The following is a 21,370-nucleotide window of genomic DNA, read 5'->3' as shown; positions in this document are numbered from 1 at the left end:
AAGGTGTGGTTGAATTTATTCTGACACTGTGTCTTCTTATTGTCTCGGCCTTTGGCTTATATATCACGGTCGGAAGGCATATGAACTAACAGGTTATAGAGCAAACACAATTATCACAACACATAGGATGGAATATTACTTTTTTTAACCCACGCACCGCTACTGGCTTTCTGCCGAAACACTTCAATCCTGCTAGACCGTGTACATACAAAGAGGCAAAGAATATTCCAGGACTCACTCATTCTTAAGGAGATCTGAGAACACCTTTTAATTGGAGTACATCATTTGTTTACTCAATTATTATCTTTATTGATTTCTCCTATTATCCATTCTCGGTACTTGCAAACATCCATGAAGTTGATTGGAACTTTACACTCTGTTTTACTACCCCGTGAGGTCACACCATACAGGAGGCCATCTTTGTTCATCAGACTTCCTCCAGAGTCCCCCTGTGTGAGGTACAGAAGAATAAACACAAATATTGTATATTTAATGCAATGGGCCTACATTAAGAAGTACAACAAATAGTTTGTATGCCAACAGCACTAATCACATTCAGTAATCAACTCTTCATTTCATAAAGTAATGATAAAAGCTTATGAAGGTTGTTCGATTGACTTTTACTGTAAATATAATTTGATAAGCTAGTCACCCACCACTGTTATTTTTGGGGCAGAAATGATATGTAACTAGACAGGGAATTGTAAGCGTGTGAATTGAAATCAGTCTTACATGGCAGGCGTCTGTCTTCCCTAGACCTGCTGCGCAGAATCGCATTTGAATATTGGTTTGAGCATCTGTTGTGGTGTCACAGTCAGTGACTTGGAGGTCTCCTGATTTTGAACACTGTAGTTTCTCTGGCTTTGTGCCATCTGTGGAGTTAGATTAGAGAAAATGATATAATACCTGCAAATAGGTTCTTGTGCATCACTCACCTCTGTAATTCACCTGCTGTGTAACTCCAGCCTGCAATTCTCACATTCTCCTTCAACTCAGGTGTCTTGCATGTAGAGGGAGGAAGCTGAATGGTAGTTAACTGAGGTTATGCCGTAGGCAGCTTCAGCAGCATGATGTCATGAGTGACTTGTCTGTCTATATAACGGCGTATGTTTTCATCAGGAATCTGGACCTCTTCTGGTAAAGGTGTTCCACCTGGATGTGCACCCAGTATCGCTGTTATAGTACTAAAGGGAATACGTATAAAGAGACAGTTTGTGTATCACTGTTACCTTGGGTTATAAAAGATCAGTTAGAGTTTCTCAATCATGCACAAGCATTTTTTGGAACAATGTTGCCCATTTTCAAACAGACACAGAACTCTGTAGCCTTTTGCAAAACAGTAAATGTATATTTAAAATGTAGTTGCCTTCTCAAAAAGCAAATACATCATCAAAACTATTCTGCCAAAATTGCAAATACATTCATCCAAAGAACATGACTGCCTGCAAAAAGATTATCACAACCATATATACCTTTTGCCTCAAGTTGCCTCACATTTAATCAATAGATTTTATTTGCAGTCACTAAATCTTGATCAAAATACAACTATAAAAGATGCAGAATTATGGGCAAATACTCACCTTTTATGCATATTTTACCAAACAATTTCATACACATCAACTTATATATCCTTCCTGATCAAAATAACATGTAAAATAAGTACATTGTGTGCAGCATTCATTCATTGGTATGATCACAATCCAATGTATTCAATACGTAGGCTACTCTGCTGACAGGTTTGTAGACTTTCCACCACCAAGCAGAAAGCCAATCCCCAGTAGAAATAAGGACAGGTGAGTACAGTGGAGAACTGCTGATATGAATAGATAGGCCTCAACCATCACCAAAGCAAAGCTCGTAATGGAAGGTCACAATGAAGAAGATGATGAGTTACAGTTTCTCAATCGCGTACAAGCATTTCTTGGAACAATGTTGATTTTCAAAACCGTGTTCTAAAGGCACATAACTCTGTGGTCTTTTGCAAAACAATAAACACATTTTTAAAATGTAGGTGCTTTCTCAAAACATAAATATATTCATCAAAAGATGCAGCATTATAGGAAATTAGAAATGACTCTCCTTTTAAGCTTATTTCACCAAACAATTGAATACACATGAAAACAAATATAATTCCTGAAAATGCAACCCCTCATAATGACTTGTCGTCCTGATGGCACTCTTCTTCCTTTTTGTTCCTTTTACTCCTTGCAACCTCAACAGTTATTCAAAACATATCTCGCCTTCAAATCACACACTGACCAATGAGCTTTAAGTATTTTAATCAATTCAACTCTATTGGCTGCTTATTTTGTGTAAGTACATCAGCTCATTTGAAATCTGATGTAAGTAAGTATATTTGCATTATATTTGAGTACAACTTCAGATATGAAGTTATGTCCTTTTCCATATGAGTATGGGTTGAGTGGCTCAAAAGGATCCCAAGGCATGAATATAATGTAGCGAATCATTGTAAATAAAAACATTTCTTGATGTAATTGGAAAGTTGTAGCCTACAGCAACTTCAACTTAAATTCTGAATAACAAACTGTAAGCACTTTACATTACAGCACGGAATAAAGTGGTAATAACATGGTAATAATATGGTAAAATGTTATAGTTACTCACCATGAGGACATTCTTTTTGCCCAGATACCCCTTCATGTCTGTTATTATAGTATTATTTTTTTCAGTGTAATACGAGGATGGAAAGGATATCCCTGTTACCATTACTGTTCTCCAGTGGCGTGGTGGCTGGCTGTTACAATTACTGTTCTCCAGTGGCGTGGTGGCTGGCTGTTACCATTACTGTTCTCCAGTGGCGTGTCGGCTGGCTGATCCTGATAAGAGAGACGGTTGATGAATGGGTTATCCCTTTACATTGTCTGGTGATTTGGTAATGCCATTTTCACTCAAAAGAACATGCTGAGAAGAATTATCACCACAGCAGGAAAGGTACTGGGAGTCCGATAGACAGGCTTGAATAAGAGCTTTAAGGTTAGGGCCCTCAGCCATGCCCAGAAATTATTTTCTGACCCAAGCCATCCCCATGAATTTGACCTACTCCCCAGGGGCGGAAATCCCGGGGGGGACGGGGGACACACGACCCCCCCATCCTGGGAAAAATATGATTTGTCCCCCCCAATATATCACTGAAACATAACTATGTATAACCTTCTTGATCCTAATCAGTCAGGTTTCAAGACTGGGTATTCAACTGAGACTGCTCTTCTCTGTGTCACGGAGGCTCTCCGCACTGCTAAAGCTAACTCTCTCTCCTTTGCTCTCATCCTTCTAGACCTATCTGCTGCCTTTGATACTGTAAACCATCAGATCCTCCTCTCCACCCTCTCCGAGTTGGGCATCTCCGGCGCGGCCCACGCTTGGATTGCGTCCTACCTGACAGGTCGCTCCTACCAGGTGGCGTGGCGAGAATCTGTCTCCGCACCACGTGCTCTCACCACTGGTGTCCCCCAGGGCTCTGTTCTAGGCCCTCTCCTATTCTCGCTATACACCAAGTCACTTGGCTTTGTCATATCCTCACATGGTCTCTCCTATCATTGCTATGCAGACGACACACAATTAATCTTCTCCTTTCCCCCTTCTGATAACCAGGCGGCGAATCGCATCTCTGCATGTCTGTCAGACATATCAGTGTGGATGACGGATCACCACCTCAAGCTGAACCTCGGCAAGACGGAGCTGCTCTTCCTCCCGGGGAAGGACTGCCCGTTCCATGATCTCGCCATCACGGTTGACAACTCCCTTGTGTCCTCCTCCCAGAGTGCTAAGAACCTTGGCGTGATCCTGGACAACACCCTGTCGTTCTCCACTAACATCAAGGCGGTGACCCGATCCTGTAGGTTCATGCTCTACAACATTCACAGAGTACGACCCTGCCTCACACAGGAAGCGGCGCAGGTCCTAATCCAGGCACTTGTCATCTCCCGTCTGGATTACTGCGACTCGCTGTTGGATGGGCTCCCTGCCTGTGCCATTAAACCCCTACAACTCATCCAGAACGCCGCAGCCCGCCTGGTGTTCAACCTTCCCAAGTTCTCTCACGTCACCCCGCTCCTCCGCTCTCTCCACTGGCTTCCAGTTGAAGCTCGCATCCACTACAAGACCATGGTGATTGCCTACGGAGCTGTGCAGGGAACGGCACCTCCATACCTTCAGACTTTGATCAGGCCCTACACCCAAACAAGGGCACTGCGTTCATCCACCTCTGGCCTGCTGGCCCCCCTACCTCTGAGGAAGCACAGTTCCCGCTCAGCCCAGTCAAAACTGTTCGCTGCTCTGGCACCCCAATGGTGGAACAAGCTCCCTCACGACGCCAGGACAGCGGAGTCAATCACCACCTTCCGGAGACACCTGAAACCCCACCTCTTTAAGGAATACCTAGGATAGGATAAAGTAATCCTTCTAACCCCCCCCCCCCTTAAAAGATTTAGATGCACTATTGTAAAGTGGTTGTTCCACTGGATATCATAAGGTGAATGCACCAATTTGTAAGTCGCTCTGGATAAGAGCGTCTGCTAAATGACTTAAATGTAAATGTAAATGTAATTTAAATAATATTAATAACACGCAATGAAAGCAATTGTGCTGATTATAGACACTTAATAGCTCGTTTTTAAGTTTCAAATGATTGCGACCCCCCCACCCTTTGCCTCACAATGGTTTGATCCACTGCCAGTTCCTTAGCTTGCTAGGTGACAGAGAGGTCGTATCTACTGTCTGAAAGGCACTCAATGCACGTAACTGACGTAAGGTTAATCCAGTCAATCGCGCACACACACTAGCTGAATATGCAGAGCTAGCGCGCAAATATTAACTATTAAGCTAGCTAGTACCTATTCCATTTATGTGGCGTCGTATGTTGTGTAAATGGTGAACTCATACAGCTGTCAACTCTTGTCATTTTAATCCGTTTCACATTTGCTAGCTACCTTTTAGATCGAAACCCAAATAGAATGATTGAAGATGACAGAAGCCCATCTCCTACTGTAAATAACCTAGACACTGTGTGTGTAGCCAGCCAGCCAGCCAGGTAGAAAAATGGCAGAAAAATAAAAGACGGACATCAGAGTATTTTTCAATACACCAAAACGCATAGTAAGAACCCCAGCAGCCTAATATCTCAAAGACTAGTTGATAAACTGTTCATAAGAAAGAAATGAAATTCTAATGGAAATGTTTCACAATGATGTCATTAGGCAGAGCAGGCAACAGATGGCACACAGACAGCAGAGTTGGGGACAGATATGCAGGGACAGACTGGCAGAGACAGGGAGTCTCAGGTAAGTTTGTTGAGTCTTTGTTTGGCAACATTATGAAAGGTTCTCAATTTTTTTGACTTGTAAAATAGGAACATAATTGGAAAATGCCATGGATACCCCCACTCTCAACTTAAACTGGTGACTGAACTAAGATTTGTTAAAGGCAATGGTATTGCTGTTGTGATTAGTTGTGTAGTTTTGGGTACCGGTAGTTAGGAGTACGGCAAACACCTTATTTCTTTGGTTCCTCAATATACATTTACCATATTACAATGTAGGCTATGTGTTACAGCACTACTTTTGGTGTCCCCCTCAGGAATTGCTCTTGAGAAAATGTCATGTACTTGTCTCCTCCAAAGTTGATATCAGATTTTCGCCCCTGCTACTCCCATCAGGGCGAAAGTAGACATCAGCTTGCAGGAAAACCTGGACTATCATTTGTGCCATGTATGATATCCTTTCTTTTAACCTGTTGGGGCTACAGGTTAGCAATGAACCCCGAGCCGGGATTGCTAACAAGGCTGGAAATTCAAAACATCAAAAATCTAATAATTTCAATTTCTCAAACAATCAACTATTTTACACAATTTAAATGATAAACATCTCCTTAATCTAACCACATTGTTCGATTTTCAAAGAGGCTTTACGGCAAAAGCATAAAGTTAGATTATGTTAGGACAGTACATAGCCACAAAAGTACAAACATCCATTTTCAATTCAAGGTCAGGCGTCACCAAAAGCAGAAACCAGCTTGAATTATGCACTAACTTTTGTCAATCTCCATCAGATGACACTCCTAGGACATTATGTTATACAATACATGCATTTTTTGTTCCATCAAGTTCATATTTATATCCAAAAACAGCATTTTACAGTAGCGTGAAATTCAGATTTTTTCTTCTCTGAAATGCTTCCGTGAACATAACAAAATTACTATTCGAAAACATTGGTAAATTATAATATTGTCATTCAAAGAATAATATATTATCATCTCGTAATTGCTACCGAATGGCCAGATCTCAAAATAACTTTACTGGGAAATCACATTTTGCTATAAACGGGGTGCTATGCTAAGAACAACAGGCTATGCTATACAGTTAGCATCATCTAAAATCGATAATAACATTGTAAATATCCCCTTACCTTTGATTATCTCCATCAGAAGACAGGCATCCCAGGTCCGGAAGGCATCCCAGGTCCGGAACAAATGTGGTTTCTTTTGACAAAGTTCATAATTTATGTCCAAATAACACCAAGTACTTAGCGTTCATTATGCTCCCACAAAACGTGGTGGGGGAATGTAAAATCACGCCGAAAAGCTAAAAAAACCTAGTAAATAATCTATTTATGTTCGTTCAAACATGTCAAATGTTGTTTAGCATTAATCTTTTGGTCCATTTTTAACGTTAAACATCAGTAATATTTTCACACAACCTATCCTATGTCGAGATAAACAATGAAGACAAAACTCACGTTTCTCAGATTTATGCGCAGGCGCAAAAAAATGAAGTGATGACATGTCAACTTCCTTGGATTCTAATTTGCTCTCTGTTTATCATAGACGCTTCAAACAACTTTATAAAGATCGTTGACATCTAGTGGAAGCCGTAGGTGTTGCGAAATGAATCCTTTCTCACTATGGTATCTATAAAACAATGACACTAAATAGTACAGTCACAAAATTCACATTTTTTTTAAATCTATTTTTCACAGGTTTTTGCCTGCAATATGAGTTTTGTTATACTTACAGACACCATTCAAACTGTTTTAGAAAATTCAGAGTGTTTTCTATCCGAATGTGTTAATAATATGCATATCCTAGCTTCTGAGTTGGTGTAGGAGGCAGTTAAAAATGGGCACATATTTTTTTCAAAATGTCTCAATACTGCCCCCGAGCCCCAACAGGTTTTAATGGCTCTGCCCACTCATCAAGAACAGCAGGCTGATCTTCATACTGTACATACTGATGAATGTATATCATCATAAAGAATACCTTTTCTAATGTATATGTATTTTCTTGTCCCTTTTAAACATGGTTGAAACTTATACATGATACTGCAAATAAAGTTTCCCTGCAGGTACAATAAAGTCAGTAAATTACTTGTAAGGTGGTTTGACACATTTAAAAAGCTACATAGCCTGCTCTGATTAGTTACTCATAAATTGACTTGTTTGCCTAGAAAAGCAGATAAAAGTCCCAGCTAAGATATAGCATTCATTGTGAAGAAAAACTGCACTGACCATTAAGTACTATCTCACGCAGTCACGTCCTGACCAGTAAAAGAGGTTATTTGTTATTGTAGTTTGGTCAGGACGTGGCAGGGGTGTGTTTGTTTTGTGTTGTCGGGGTTTTTGTGTTGTGTTCTATGTTTTGTATTTCTATGTTCTATTTTCTAGTTTTTCTATTTCTATGTCTAGTTTATTGTTTTGACCTTCAATTGGAGGCAGCTGTTCCTCGTTGCCTCTAATTGAAGGTCCTATTTAGTAGGGGTGTTTTTTTCTATGGGATTGGTGGGTAGTTGTTTCCTGTTTAGTGTTTGTTGCACCTGACAAGACTGTTTTCGTCGTTCTTTTTGTTCAGTGTTAATTTTTTTGTTTAATAAAGAAGATAATGAGCATTCACATTCCCACTGTGTTTTGGTCCAATTCATACGACGCCCGTGACACACGCTTTAACGGCAGGCAAAGGGCCAATGAAAATTCAAATAGACTCTGGAGAAGTATATCTGAATAAGAGAAAGTCAAATGAGCAACAAAAAATGATCCTTACTCTCTTATAGAATCATAAATATATTCAGAAAATGATATGCACTTTTTATTCCTTTGAAACAGATGGCCCACTCCCTCTGGCCTCCAGGTCCCTCCTGCATTTACAGTGGGCCTGTATCACCGTATTCTTATTGATGAGTCCTGACAGCCATTCTCCAATACAAGCAGGAGAAAGCTGATCCCTGCACGTCACCCTTCACAAAAATGAAAATACAATAACTACTTCTAGGTTTCACTCCTTGCCTCCTGCCAGTCTTAAGACTCCTGCCAGTCTTAATTTCCTCCTTCCAGTCATGCAATATGATAATTTTCTTATTTGCAAGAAATATCAATTCCTCAACCGAGACACATAATCATTGTGGAGGAAAGGAGAAGCTACCTGTGTAATGTGTTTAGCATAAATAAACCTGGTTAGCCGCAGGCACTGTTTGAAAATGAGAGAGTGCTGATGGTCAAAATCAATTTCCCTACGTCCAAATTACTCCCTCTCTGGCTTAGGATTTCGCCTAAATAGCCAAACCTTAAAACACTGATACTAATTTCATATTAGAGCCCCAATCATATAGTTTGAGTTATTGTTAATGCTATTTGCTTTATTTATTGACCTACTGAGATGGCTCTAGGGCTGGGCATTATAGAGTTCTGTTACTGCCCCTGGTGTGTGTGTGTGTGTGTGTGTGTGTGTGTGTGTGTGTGTGTGTGTGTGTGTGTGTGTGTGTGTGTGTGTGTGTGTGTGTGTGTGTGTGTGTGTGTGTGTGTGTGGTGTTCATAGATCACAGGAAGCTGCTAAGGGGAGGACAGCTCATAATAATGTAAACCATGTGCTTGATGAGTTTAATTTATTCAGTTCCAGCCATTAATAAGAGCCCGCCCTCCCAAATTAAGGTGCCACCAACCTCCTGTGACATACAGCTCCCTCTGTAATTATTGGGACAGGGATTTATTTTTCTTCTTTTGGCTCTATACTATTCAGAAGTTTGGATTTTAAATCAAATGGCTATGAGGTTAAAGTGTAGACTGTCAACTTTCATTTGAGGGTATTTTCATCCATATCGGGTAAACCATTTAGAAATTACAGCACTTTTGTACATAGTCCCCCATTTTAGGGGAGCAAAATTATTGGGACAAATTCACTTATGTGTATTAAAGTAATATTCATAGTGCGCAATGACTACATCAAGGTTTGACTCTACAAATTTGTTGGATGCATTTGCTGTTTGTTTTGGTTGTGTTTCAGATTATATTGTGCCCAATATAAATGAATGGAGTCACTTTTATTGTAAACAAGAATAGAAAATAATATGTTTATAAACACTTCTACAATGTGGATGTGTCATGTTTGTTAGAATAATGATGGTCGGACCAAGGCTCAGCGTGAGTAGCGTTCCACATCTTTTATTAGAAAGTGAAACTAGGCAAAGACAAAAACAAATAAACAACAAACTAACAACGAACCGTGACTACAGCGAATGCTACGTGCACTAACTCAAAATACAAACAATATGTAACGCCCTGGCCATAGAGAGGGGTTTTTGTTCTTTATTTTGGTTAGGCCAGGGTGTTACATTGGGTGGGCATTCTATGTGCATTTTTCTATGTTGGTTTGTTTAATTGATTTTGGCCATGTGGCTTCCAATCAGGCACAGCTGTAGAGTGTTGTTGCTGATTGGGAGTCACACATAAGTGCCTGTTTTTCCGTTGGGGTTTTGTGGGTAATTGTTTCTGTTTAGAGTTTTTCCTGACAGGACTGTTTGGCTGTCGTTTTTGTTTATTTTTGTAAAGTGTTCTCTTTTCATTAAAATTCAAATGATGAACACATCCTCCGCTGCACCTTGGTCTAATTCTGACGACGGCCGTTACATAATTACCCACCACAAAAAGACCAAGCAGCGGAGAAGAGGGCAGATGGAAGTCAAGGAGAACTATAGGGAGCAGTGCGCTCGGGAGGAGATGGCATCCTGGTCGCTGGAGATGTTGGAGTCAAGGATTGACTGGACATGGAAGCAATCGCTGGACCACTGTGACAACCTGCCTGGGAGGCAGGTAGAGCCCGAGAGGCAGCCCCCCCAATTTTTTTTTGGGGGGGGGCACACGGGGAGTGTGGCAGAGTCAGGTTGGAGACCTGAGCCAGCTCCCCGTGCTTACAGGAGGCAACGTAGTACTGGTCAGGCACCGTGTTATGCAGTAAAGCGCACGGTGTCCCCAGTACACGTGGAGAGCCCGGTGCGTTACATCCCAGCTCCTAACATCTGCCGGGGGAGATTGGGCATCGAGCCAGGATGGGTTGTGCAGGCCGTGCACTCTAGACCTCCAGTGCGTCTTCAGGACCCGGTCTATCCTGTGCCTGCGCCCAGAACCAGGCCTCCAGTGGGTCTCCCCATCCTGGTCAATCCTGTGCCTGCTCCACGGACCAGGCCTCCAGTGGGTCTCCCCATCCTGGTCTCTCCTGTGCCGCTTCCACGGACCAGGCCTCCAGTGGGTCTCCCCATCCTGGTCAGTCCTGTGCCTGCTCCACGGACCAGGCCTCCAGTGGGTCTCCCCATCCTGGTCCGTCCTGTGCCGCCTCCTAGGACTAGGCCTTCAGTGGGTCTCCCCAGTCCAGAGCCGCCAGAGCTGCCCGCCAGTCCGGAGCCGCCAGAGCTGCCCGCCAGTCCGGAGCCGCCAGAGCCGCCCGCCAGTCAGGAGCCGCCAGAGCCGCCCGCCAGTCCGGAGCCGCCAGAGCCGCCCGCCAGTCCGGAGCCGCCAGAGCCTCCCGCCAGTCCGGAGCCGCCAGAGTCGCCCGCCAGTCAGGAGCCGTCAGAGCCGCCCGCCTGTCCGGAGCCGCCCGCCTGTCCGGAGCAGTCAGAGCCGCCCGGTGAGTCCTGTGCCTGCGCCTAGGGCCAGGCCTCTTACATGTCTCCTCAGCCTGGTGAATCCTGGGTCAGTGCCGCCGGAGCCGCCAGGGACGCCCGCCAGCCAGGCGCAACCAGGGTCGCCCGCCAGCCGGGCGCAGCCATCGCCGCCCACCAGCCGGGCGCAGTCATCGCCGCCCGCCAGCCGGGCGCAGCCATCTCCGCCCGCCAGCCGGGCGCAACCAGGGTCGCCCGCCAGCCAGGCGCAACCATCACCGCCCGCCAGCCGGGCGCAACCAGGATCGCCCGCCAGCCGGGCACAGCCATCGCCGCCCGCCAGCCGGGCGCAGCTATCTCCGCCCGCCCGCCAGCCGGGCGCAACCAGGGTCGCCCGCCAGCCAGGCGCAACCATCACCGCCCGCCAGCCGGGCGCAACCAGGATCGCCCGCCAGCCGGGCACAGCCATCGCCGCCCGCCGGCCGGGCGCAGCTATCACCGCCCGCCAGCCGGGCGCAGTCAGGGTCGCCCACCAGACCTTCGGCGCGGCCAGGTGCGCCATCTAAGAGGGCGACGCCGAGGGTGGAGCAGAGGCCACGTCCCGCACCTGAGCCGCCGCCGTAAGTAGGCCCACCCGGACCCTCCCCTTCAGAGTCAGGTTTTGCGGTCACACATAAGTGCCTGTTTTTCCGTTGGGGTTTTGTGGGTAATTGTTTCTGTTTAGAGTTTTTCCTGACAGGACTGTTTGGCTGTCGTTTTTGTTTATTTTTGTAAAGTGTTCTCTTTTCATTAAAATTCAAATGATGAACACATCCTCCGCTGCACCTTGGTCTAATTCTGACGACGGCCGTTACACAATATCCCATAACCCACAGGTGGAAAAAATGCTACTTAAGTATGATCCCCAATTAGAGACAACGATAACTGGGAATAATTGGGAATCATACAAATCACCCAAACATAGTAAAAATAGACTAGAACCTCACATAGAAAATATAAACTAGATTAACCCCCCAGTCACGCCCTGACCTACTCTACCATAGAAAATAAAAGCTTTCTATGGTGAGGATGTGACAGGATGCTACCATGATTATGGATCATCCTGAACGAATCGTGAATAATGATGAAAAAGTTACAGATGCACAAATATCCTACCCCCAAGACATTGATACACACACAGTATAAGTGAATTTGTCCCAATGCTTTTGCTCCCCTAAAATGGTGGACTATTTACAAAAAGTGCGGTAAATTGTGTTGCATTTATCTAATTTGCGTGTATGGTCTATTATGAGTGATACATGCATGTCAAGATGGCTGCTCCCTAACTTCCTGCCCCATCTGATAACCCCCATCCTATTCCCTGGGCTTGGGGCTCGACATTACATAGACGATGCAGATACGATTTATCTGTTTGGCTATTTCTCCTGCAGCGTAGGTCAGCCTAATAACCTTTGTCAGCTCTTAAGGCGTGAAGAAGGTATATTGTAACCATTTGGGCAGAAACGGGCAGGCTTTCCCGATATTGACTCAAACACAATGAGGGGAGAAGGAGGGGCAGCACGGAATAAGTGACACTAATGGAGCATTGATGACAAAACAAATCGCGCACGGGGACCACTTTCTAGCGTTTTTCCTTCTTAGTACTGCCGCCTCGGGTTTCAACATGTCTTGAGTCGGTGCAGCGGCCCTCGCCCCGCGGATCTACCCGGGGATTAGGATTTCCTCGCAAGGAAATGGTCACGTGATTTACTGTTGCTGGAGAGGCGCTACAGGTGCCAGCACGGGAGGATAGAGGTATAAGGTGACTAAAAACACAGCTCTTTGGAACCACACCGCGTTCCTAGTCCTGGTCCGGAATTGGCTTTATGGTGACTGGGCTGGAAGGCTGGAATGTCACCCTAGACTTTGAAAACACACTTTGATGGAAATTAAATATTAATGGAGGAATTATACCCAGAAAGCTGTATCCCAGTTACATAGAACATGCAAATCGCTCCAATCAGTGAGGTAACTGAAATAGAAACAGGATAGTTGGACAACAATTACTTGTCATCATTGATATATTTACTATTAATACAACAAATTCGCAGGAGTAAGAGGAAAATAATATAACTGTACAATTACAACGATTTATCTCTATTACTGTGCAAAAAAGGAACAGCTAATGGTTATTGCTTCATTCATGCCATCATTGTCACGTCCTGACCAGTAAAAGGGGTTGTTTGTTATTGTAGTTTGGTCAGGGCGTGGCAGGGGGTGTTTGTTTAGTGTGTTTCGGGGTTTGTTGGGCAGTGTTCTATGTTAGTCTATTTCTATGTCTGTGTCTAGTTAGTCTATTTCTATGCATAGTTTATTGGTTTGACCTTCAATTGGAGGAAGCTGTTCCTCGTTGCCTCTAATTGAAGGTCCTATTTAATAGGGTTGTTTTGTCCATGGGATTTGTGGGTAGTTGTTCCGTGTTTGGCGTTTAGCCTGACAGGACTGTCTTCATCGTCATTGTTATTTTGTTTTGTGTTCACGTTCCTTCTAATAAAAGAAGATGAGTTTACACATTCCCGCTGCGTTTTGGTCCACTTCCTACGACGAGCGTGGCAATCATGCATACATGAACTTGAGAGTGTCACGATTCTCTAAAGCAGAACCCAGAAGCAGAAACCTGATGGCTCCAAACCTTTCCAATTAGCAACAGATTTACATTCAAATATAAAAAGAATCTGCATAAAACAATTATTCCCACAACAGATGTGTTTCCATCAAATGGACTTGTTGCTGATAAAAGGTTGTGCGTGATGATGTAATGCACATAACAATACCTTTTGCGGCCTCCCGAGTGGCAGAGCAGTCTAAGGCACTGCATCGCAGTGCTTGAGGCGTCACTACAGACCCGGGTTTGATCCCAGGCTGTGTCACAACCGGCCGTGACCTGGAGTCACAAAGGGTGGTGAACAATTGGCCCAGCTTCATCGTCCGGGCTAGGGGATTGTTCGGCCAGGGGGGCTTAACTTGGTTCATCGCACTCTAGCGGATTTTTTGAGGCGGGCCGGACGCCTGCAGGCTGACTTCGGTCCCCAGTTGAAGGGTGTTTCCTCCGACATATTGGTGCGGCTGGCTTCGGGGTTAAGAGGGCGGGTGTTAAGAAGCGCGGTTTGGCGGGTAATGTTTCGAAGGTCGCATGACTCGACCTTTGCCTCTCCCGAGCCCGTTGGGGAGTTGTAGAGATGAGACAAGATCATAATTGGATCGCAATTCGATATCACTAAATTGGGGAGAAAAAGGGGTTAAAAAATGTATTATTTATCAATTAAATTCACATGTACCGAATAAAAAATACAAGTTATATGGGTCTCCAGTGCATTTTCAACTCTACTGATGGGTTTTTTCACAAAACAAATTGCGATATATAGCGAGTGTGCCCACTCTGGTATTGGCAAGTGCACTCTAGCCAACAGCTAGCAGATACAGATATAGCCTACATGATGAGATTATTATGGACAAAAGAGCGAGATTATTTGTATTTGTGAAATGGCAGCCGAGCATCGATGATCATGTCACCAGAATAAGACCCTCGATATTTATAGGAAAGGTGCATCAAGCTCATCACCTTGCACTTTCACCACCCTGTGAAGTTCATCATCATTTATTTCATCTGTAGCCTAACTGCATGCTTTCCTGACGAGTCGTAGTGGGATGACCACACAACATTTCATCGCGTGACTCCATGTTTACTTCAATATGGTTATTATATTAATATTGCTCTTAAAATATTTTGTGCGTTTTTTGTTTTGTCAACATTTGGAAAGTTTACCGACAAATGTTCTGTTTCCATCAGGACTGTCATGACATTTTTTATCCGACGTACTTTACTTCCATAAAAAGGTTGGAGAGAGTCCTTTCTCTCTCCATTGAACTCTCTTTCACCCTCTCTAAAAATACAGGCCAACTCAGCCACAGCTTAACTAATTAATTAAAATTAAATAGACAAGGACAAATAACAGAGACAGAGCAGATCTCCTAATAGACTGGCTGACATTCAACACTGTTCAATAAAAAAGGTTATCTGGAAGTTTCTGGGGGAAGGAAGACAACGTGTCTGAATTACAGGTCCAGTTGCATAGCCGCGGGAAGAAAGGGTGCTAAGGGTGCAGTAGCACCCCCTAAAAAATTTAAATGTAGAAAAATGTTTCCCACAAAAGTAGTGCCCTGGGCCTTTACTAGTCCTGTATTAGCGGATACATATAGCCTCTGCACTCCCCAACCGCAAAAAGAATCACAGCATCCCCACTCCCAAATATCTTCCCGCGGCTATTTCCAGTTAAGTTCCTTCTGTTCCACTAAACAAACACTGTTCCAAAAATATATTATTGTTGTTTTGTCTTATCCCGGAAACATCCGGATAGCGGTTTTGCTTAAATACTCTGTGTTAGTCTTGGTGATGGCGCTCTGCATGTGCGAAATTCATTGCCAGAGAGAAAGAGAGAGATAGAGTATTTATTTGTGACTATTAATCACTATGATTAATTCCCCTGTGAAACGATGTGATAATCATCGTCTTGTCAGATCTTGCCACTGATGAGCCTTTATCTCCCAGATCAGCCCAGCATCAGACGAGGAGGGGGAGGAGTGTTAGAGGAAGATGTATAAAGAGCAGTCTGAGACAGAGAGACTTTAATTGCAGCAGTATTGTTTGATAAAGACAGATATTTGTCTGCATTCCTTTCTTGCTGTTCACTGGGTACACTTCCCAGCTGAGAGGAATGCCAGCCTGGGTGACAGCGTTACGTGTGGGCACCCATGCTAACACATTCCGTTCCTCTCATCTGCCAACACACAGACAAATCATATGATATGTGTATCTTACATCAAAATGCAAATCAATTTATAACATTTTTGACATGCGTTTTTCTGGATTTTTTTGTTATTCTGTCTCTCACTGTTCAAATAAACCTACCATTAAAATTATAGACTGATCATTTCTTTGTCATTGGGCAAACGTACAAAATCAGCAGGGGATCAAATACTTTTTTCCCTCACTGTATATGACGCAGTAATGTTGCTCAATGACAGAGAATTACGCTCACCCCATCCTCATTTACCGGTAAAGTTGCTGGTACAATAGACTTACACTGCTGAGTTGATAATGACCTTATTGTGGAACCCATAACCTAATCTTGCATTAGCTATGAAAGTCTGTCCCAATAAATGTACATTTACTGTACCTCAATAACCAAATGAGACTCTACAAGAGAGTGCAGACAGATATGATCACCTGTATTTAGTGAGTCAGTATTACAATTTATATTCAAAAAGCCACAGTACGTCTCTCCAATGTATGCGTTATGTGTTGACTGTGGATCGGCAACTGTCTTAAACTGACTGTTAGTCATGTATTGTAGACAAACAAACTACAGGACGACATCCAATGAAGCCAAGGCTGAGTTAATCATGCATTTCTAAAGTTATGATTCTGTTCTATATGCATAAACTACAGATGTAGGACCTTAATTTGAGCCAGTTTGCTAAAGCAGGAAAATAATCTGGCAGCAACAGGAAATGTGAATTATTATGTGGATTATAATTAATGGACATTTCTGTAGAGGTTAATACATTTTTCGTAAGGGAAAATTAAGTCTGTAATTTCAAAGAGGAAATTATAAACTTCAGGAGCCTTTTTAAACTTCAAATACACTACGTTTGAAATGTTCTGCAACGTAGGAAAGTTATTCTGCAACAGGGTGATCAAACTAAGATCCTACACCTGTAGGAAGATAATTGAGCATTCTCATTCCCTGATTACATTTTCTTCCTCCTTTTCTACCCTTTGGTGACCTCTGTGAACTATACTATAGCACACATGAAAAAAGTAGAGGCAGTAGTCTTGTGTAAGGTAATAATAGCGTATGCAAATGTTTTAACAGTCTCAGATGGTAGGCTACCATTAAGGATAACTGAGATAGATGAAAATATGACATGCCTGAGTCCATGTTTGGGCATACATTCTGCCCTTTATATTGAGAACACTGTCCTGTCACTGTTGTTGGAGAGTTTCCAGTCATCTGGTGATTCTCAGTACCTATACTGTTCTCTTTGAAGTAGAAAGAATAATCGATATAAGTTTAAATATTAAACATGTAAACAGAATGAAGGCTGAGCCCATGTGTGTACAAAGCTGGATCAACATCGAGTTAACCATCGGACATTTAAAAAACAGAACGTAAGCAAGGTAGACCAACAAGACGTGACTGGTCTGGGCCATATCTGATCTTGTGAAGGCTACTGGACATGTACATTGGTTAATCATACATAGACCACATCGGCCTGAACTTGTGAAGACCTTTGGACAGGAACATTAGATAATCAGTGATAGGCACCATTAGACCTGCAGTAGGAGTATGCATGTCACGCCACCAATAGAATCTATGCCCGAATGTCTGAGCCAGTAAGAGAATGGAAACTAAGTAAGACAACAAGATTCGTAAAGTGGAGTGACGATATTATTTAAGTGTAAGACTGTATAAAAGCCAAGTCCTAAGAACGAAGAGTTAGTTCTTCCCTGGAATTGCTCGGCTTCATTACTCTCTGTAATGAAATCTATTTGAATTCACAAGCTCCGGTATCTGAGAAGTATTTGAATCAATATTTTCACAACACTGTTAGCAATAAAAGCTGTGCCTCACCTCAGGGACAGACAGGTGTCTGAGATCTAACCAAATTTACTGAGATTCAGATTGAAGTACAAGCTGCAGCTGGTGAGTTTAACACAACGCAGTCAACCTCTTCAGAGAGCACAAATACCTACTGTAACTGCAACCTGACAGTAGTTTTCATTTTTTTTAAACCCTAACCCTGCTTGAACCCTGCTAATGTCTGTATTTCTAATGGTGTCATTCAGCAGAGATGTGTACCATAATGTTCATTAAAGAGGCTAAGATCTACGTTCTCCTATTGGTGTTCATTAGCGTCTTTGTGGAGAAAGGGCAGTCAGAATTATCAAGAGAAAATGTGAAAAAAATTATTGAAGACGTAATATACACAAGGTGGGTAACATATAAAGTGCTGTATATTATTTAATGTTTGCATGTCGATTCATGTAGTGCTAACACAGTAATTACTGTAAAGTACACATAGTCTTTGCCTACTGCTGTGGTGGTGATAATAACCATGTTTCCTATTTAGGTTCAAGCATAAAGACTTGCAGAATATTATGATGGCAAAGAACAAAGACAAAAGCCAAAAACAGCCCATGTAAGATAATTTTTGTTTGTTTCTACTTTTAGCAACCATGAGCTTCTATCTCATAATCTGACATGGCTTTTTACAATGGCTTTTCTTGCGGCTTTACAGTCTGTTAAGCTCTTACTGTGCAATCTGCAATGTAACTCCATGGTTTAACCAACCCTACCCAGTATTAGGAATATACCAACCCTACCCAGTATTAGGAATATAACAACCCTACCCAGTATTAGGAATATAACAACCCTACCCAGTGTTAGGAATATAACAACCCTACTCAGTATTAGGAATATAACAATTCTGCATGGATCTACATTTATCGCTCTTGGTTTTTTGTTGCTGATGTGACAATTACTCTAAACTTTATTATAACAGACAACATTATTCTCAATCTTTTGAGCGGATACTTTAAATAATGATTATTAAATATAACATATCCCTATTATAACCCAAACTATAAGGTTGTTTTATTTAATTGTTCAGGTTTCTGTTGTAATTTGAGTCATTATAAAAACAATGTACAGTGTAGGTTCAAAATATGTTTTAAACGATCTTGGTTGGTCTCATGGACTGTCAAGTCCTTGCAACTTTCAATTTGAGAGTGGTTACATTTCCCCAGCTCCACCCCTCAGCTAGCTTTATAGCAAACTAATTGGCGCTGTCTGAAATGCAAATTCAGTATTATGTCTTAATCTTAATGATCGGTGTCCGGTGAAACTGGAGGGCGTGTAATTCAAATAAATTCTAATAGTTATCATAGCAGTTAAACATTTAGGTACATATAAGTGTCTTATAGTGGCTGAAAGCTTGAATTCTTGTTAATCTAACTGTACTGTCTAATTTACAGTAGCTATTATAGCGAAAACATGCCATGCGATTGTTTGAGGACGGCGCCCAACATCCAAATATTTTTCCACCGGCACAGGCTTCATACATTCACATATAAAGATGAAATATTCACTTACTTTTTGAAAATCTTCCTCTGATTTATCATCCAAAGGGTCCCAGCTATAACATGTAGTGTCGTTTTGTTAGATCAAATCCTTTTTTATATGCCAAAAAGTCCATATAGTTGGTGCCATCGATTTGAGTAATCCACTCATTCAACTTGCAGAGAAAGGAATCCGAAAATCTACCCCTAAACTTTGTTTCAACAAGTCAAAATATGTTTGTATTTACTCCTCAGACACCCTAGAATGTAATCAAACTATAATATATCTTTCGGATAGAAGAATGTTCAATAGGAAACCAATTTTAGCAGGTGCGCAACTTCATCATGGTGCGCGAAGACAGATTTTCAAGACTGTGTCCTCATACAAAAACTCTTAAACTCTTTGAACATAGACTGCTGACATAGACTGCTGACACCCATCCAGGGAGCTATTTTACAATATGAGCTTTCTGTTGCATTTATAAGAGGATGGTCTCTCTCAAAAAAAAATCTGGTTGGTTTTTCTTTGGACTTTCTCCTACCATATCTATTGTGTTATATTCACCTACATTATTTTAACATTTCTACAAACTTCAAAGTGGTTTCTTTCCAATGGTACCAATAATATGCATATCCTGGCTTCAGGGCCTGAGCTACAGGCAGTTTGCTTTGGGCATGTCATTCAAGCGGAAATGGAGGAAAAGGGGTCTGATCCCTAAGAAGTTTTTAAATGCTCATTTTAAATGTTTCCATTTCAACCATTTGATTTACTATATGTTTGGGTTTCTAATACAGGGGTGGCCAGTTCACAATTGCACTCCATCTAACACAAAATGAATGTCAAAATGGGAAGATGGAGGGAAGCAACGTTGACTTTCAGAAGGTTGTGGAAGACATGGCAAATAGCGCTGTGTTCAACAGTGGTGGGGTCACTGCAGCTATTCCTCTATTCACATATGACAATGATGGTGTAGCAGCTCAAAAAGAAGAGGTTCATTCAGAATATCGCGTACTGGATAAACTGAAATTGAATTTGAACAAAGTTTCTGATAAAAAGTGTTTGATACTCTACACACAGAACAGTCCTTGTAGGGAGTCATGCCTAGAAGGAAAAGTGTCAAACATCATCCAACCACTGGAAGATGTTTTCAGAAAGGTAGACACAGGTTATAAGGCAGTAGTCTTCGACCATATTTATCGTGATGACAAAATGCAAACTAGAGAAAGAGTTTTTAATTCTCTGAAAAAAATTCCTGTGACAACTTATTGCTGCTACTACGAAAACAACGTTTTTGTATGTGCATTGCTTGACCATAACAAACGTGCCAACGATCAAGAATGTCTGTCTGAGATGAGTAAGGATAATCAAAGTAGTGACGACGATGAACCCGTGAGAAAAAAGCCAAAGAAAATGTATAAATAGATTTTTTTCTATTGTTACAAAAAACACAAAATTCATTCAAATGTTTGGCTGTCATTACTCATCACTTAATTGGGATGCTAATGTTAGCAGTACATGAATGTTGATTGTAATACTTTCGTCGTTTAATCGTTTCAATGTGCTTTCTGTGTTCTGAATATTGATCAACATTATGAAACTGTGTAATGTAGTGTGAAACTATTTCTATCTGATGCCAGTAGAAAGCTGTTAGTTTGTTGTTTATTATACTGTATAAGTCTGTTTCCATTCGCTTATGATAACATTACTGTGATCTACAAATTTATGACGTGTGGGAGTTATTTGCTGTTATTAAACCTCTCTTGGATGTAATGAAGGATGTTGTTTGTGATAAGTGCTTTTTGTTCGTTATGTTCAGTCTCATGTGTGAATAGAGGCCCATAACTTGAGACACCTTTACAGCAGTGGTCAGTGAAAGCATTCTCTGAAATGGACAGCTGCTCGTCATGCATCATTCCAGCTCATAGTTCATATTCAATCCATAAAAAGTTAAGTTGTCGAGGGGCTGAATGGTCAAGCTCCCAGTTCTCACACTCTGTTATAATTTCTATGTATATATCAATGATGTCGCTCTTGCTGCGGGTGATTCTTTGATCCACCTCTACGCAGACGACACCATACTGTATACATCTGGCCCTTCTTTGGACACTGTGTTAACAAACCTACAAACGAGCTTTGATGCCATACAACACTCCTTCCATGGTCTCCAACTGCACTTAAATGCTAGCAAAACTAAATGCATGCTCTTCAACCGATCGCTGCCCACACCCGCCCGCCCAACTAGCATCACTACTCTGGATGGTTCTGACTTAGAATACGTGGACAACTACAAATACCTAGGTGTCTGGTTAGACTGTAAACTCTCCTTCCAGAC

The 21,370-nt window shown here is 42.2% G+C and overlaps 2 long non-coding RNA genes across 3 annotated transcripts; one reads left to right on the top strand and one right to left on the bottom strand.

Moving 5' to 3' along the window:
• Positions 1-241: 241 nt before the first annotated feature.
• On the bottom strand, positions 242-2,581 carry LOC106610823 (uncharacterized). 2 transcript variants are annotated; one of them, XR_001329989.2, is made up of 3 exons: positions 949-2,560; positions 733-872; positions 242-449 (listed from the first exon to the last, which is right to left on the bottom strand). It is a non-coding gene; the product is annotated as an uncharacterized lncRNA (long non-coding RNA). The 2 variants fall into 2 exon arrangements; XR_006770941.1 differs by having other exon boundaries at positions 733-2,581.
• Positions 2,582-17,296: 14,715 nt separating this feature from the next.
• On the top strand, positions 17,297-20,812 carry LOC106610899 (uncharacterized). Its single transcript, XR_001330016.1, has 4 exons — positions 17,297-17,622; positions 17,766-17,910; positions 18,050-18,118; positions 19,833-20,812. It is a non-coding gene; the product is annotated as an uncharacterized lncRNA (long non-coding RNA).
• The last annotated feature ends 558 nt before the right edge of the window (positions 20,813-21,370 follow it).

This window comes from Salmo salar, chromosome ssa09, assembly GCF_905237065.1.
Source record: "Salmo salar chromosome ssa09, Ssal_v3.1, whole genome shotgun sequence".
Classification (NCBI taxonomy): Eukaryota; Metazoa; Chordata; class Actinopteri; order Salmoniformes; family Salmonidae; genus Salmo; species Salmo salar.
This window is presented reverse-complemented; position numbering and strand designations above follow the sequence as displayed.